We start from the raw sequence: 2729 nt of genomic DNA, 5'->3' as shown, positions 1-2729 counted from the left end.
GGAGTAATCTGAGAGAAAAGAAAAGCAATTTAGGGAAGCATATTTTGGAGCTATTGATTTTGAGATAATTGTGGGACACCCATGTACAGATGTTCTTAAACATCCAAAAAAGAAAGAGCTAAAATCACAGACAGTCAAGTAGAAGTCTAGCCTTTGTCTGTCTATGATGCATTCCTGCCATCATTTTAGGGATTGGAAGCAAATTTTCAGACAGATAATGTACAAAGAGTCACAGTGACCTTGGTTTAAAGCCCAGTTTAGACACTGATTAGAGTATGAAATGGACAAAGAAACTAGGAAGTTTCTCATCCACACAATACAGATGATGCTCTCCCCTTGTTGTGCTGCAGTGTCTGCTGACAATCTAAAGAGAGAGCTGCACCACTCTGCCTGTAATTGTGCATATTGAGTTTGGGTTGCCTTGTCATTGTGCTTATCGGGTTTAATTATGATGTAGTCCCAGCAAGACACTTATAAGTGAAAGTCAGTGCCTCTACATCCAATATCTCCTAAAATCTTAGTAGGATTGTTTAAAAGGCCAGGAAAGAATCCCCGAGTCTTTTTGTTAATCTCTAGAAAGGATGAGCCCCACTTCTGGGTGCTGCTGCAGCCTGCTGAACCCACAATCTTTCCATCCCCAATCAAAATTTCAGTGCACTAGTATGTCCATCACTGCCATGTTTGAGAAATTGCCACAATTGCTTTTACTATTTTTAAAGGCTGACAGAAACCCTGACACCTAGAATGTGCTTAGTTAAAGTTTGTTGGTTGGACGAAGGAATAATAACCCCTGCCATTTTCACCTGAAGGATCTGAAATATAGAAAGGTAAAATGAGAACATATTCATAGTTAAGGTGGAGAGAGCCATTATTCCTGGATCCCAAGCCAAAGGTTTTCTGTATATAATTGTGCATAAACATAAGGTGCTCTAAAAAATTATGGATTATCTTCAACTCAGTAGATGCTTGGCTACTTGAGCTCAGGGTCTATGTCTTTGACTTTAAGTCCATCTTCCCATGGCAAAGAGCACAACCCTGTTTAAAAAGATAATTCTGTATTAAGTTGGAGATGATGTCAGGAAAGAGAAGTTTTGACACTCTTCACGATTCATTTGGAGAGCCATATTTTTTGGTCTGCTGATCAGGGTGTAATTTATCTTTTAGGGTCTCATGATAGAAAACAGGGACATTCAAGAGTCATATTAAAGTATTTTTATTGTTTGCTAAGTGAAATTATAGGTAACAAAGGAAAAAATAAACTAAGCTAAAAAAATGAGTCATCATTTCTAAGCACCATTGTAGGCACTACACAAAATGCATGCTTTTAGTCTTTTTTAAAAACTAGGCCGTTAAGTGTGCAATGCTAAGAGGAATTTTTATCTCACCTATAAATACAAGTGAGTCTTTTAAGCTCCAAATCCCCATATATAGATAATTTACTGTGGTAATCAAGATGAAGCTTACAATTTAACTTCAGGAACATATGTAACTCTATATGTTGATATTTTAATAATAATGAATAAAAATCTATGTTGGCAACAAAAAATGTTACTTAAAGTATAATCATCTTAAAGAGTCTAAAAAGCTGTGTAAAGATCATATTTACTCAGAATTCTCTTTTGTGAGAATTAAGGTAAAAAAGACCTATAGTATTTAACTGTGCATATATATTGTAGAACAAATTATTGCCACTTCTTCAGACTGCAAATATCAAATAAGATGTTTGATTTTAATATTCATAAAAATGCTAATAAGAAAACAATCCATTTCTTTTCTTTTTTCTCTTTTTATTTATTTATTTTTCCTTTGTTGTTTGTTTGCTTGTTTGTTTGTTTTGTTCGGTCAGAGAGTTGAAAGAAGAAATAAAGAAGGCAAGGGAAATAGAGGGGAAATTTAAATTCTTTTGAAAACTATAGACTTTTCTTCAATGTTTTTAATTTGCCCACAAAACAAAACTACATTCTTCCTTGTACAGGGAAAAATAGTCAAACCATTAAAACAAATGTGAAGAATAATATAATTAATGTTTACCAGACTTGTGTACAGATGGTAGGTAACTCTGACCTAGTGGTCACCACCTGGGAGTGAGAAAACCTGAATTTGGGTCCGGGTTGGTCCACAAATCAAATGAGTAATCCTGAGCAGTCCTTTCATCTCCCTATGCCCTGAGACCCTCATTTGTAAAGTGAAGGGCTTGAATTCCACAATTTCAGAGGTCCCTTCTAGTATTTTTTAAATTATTATTTATTAATATACAGTTGACACACAATGTTATATTTGTTTCAGGTATACAGCATAGCAATTTGACATTTGTATACCTTACAATGTAATCACCACACTAAGTCTAGTGACCTTCTATTGATATCCTTTTAGTCTATGAATGTACGAGTAAGTCATTTCCAAAAAGGACTGGGGTTGTTCAACAGCTGCTGAATGGAAAGACCCAAGGTGCTTTCATCACACCCAAGGCATGGATTTTTATCTGCCTGGGGGTGGGGTGGGACAAGAGGTGGTCTTTATATGATAAAGGAGAACAGTAAAGATGACAAGTTATTTGTTGAAGAATAATGGAGAATAATAAATCACATGTGAATAAGGTTAGAATTTTTTTAAATAGCTTTTTAATTTTATCTAGTTTTTATAACACATTTTTTTTAGGAAAAAGGCCCATGAATAGGCTTTTTAAGAGCATATTTTGAAAATATCCTACTATGTCAATGCATTATTAA

Source organism: Pteropus vampyrus, unplaced genomic scaffold, assembly GCF_000151845.1.
Source record: "Pteropus vampyrus isolate Shadow unplaced genomic scaffold, Pvam_2.0 Scaffold87, whole genome shotgun sequence".
Lineage (NCBI taxonomy): Eukaryota > Metazoa > Chordata > Mammalia > Chiroptera > Pteropodidae > Pteropus > Pteropus vampyrus.
The sequence above is the reverse complement of the archived record's forward strand: the minus strand, read 5'-3'. Positions refer to the sequence as shown.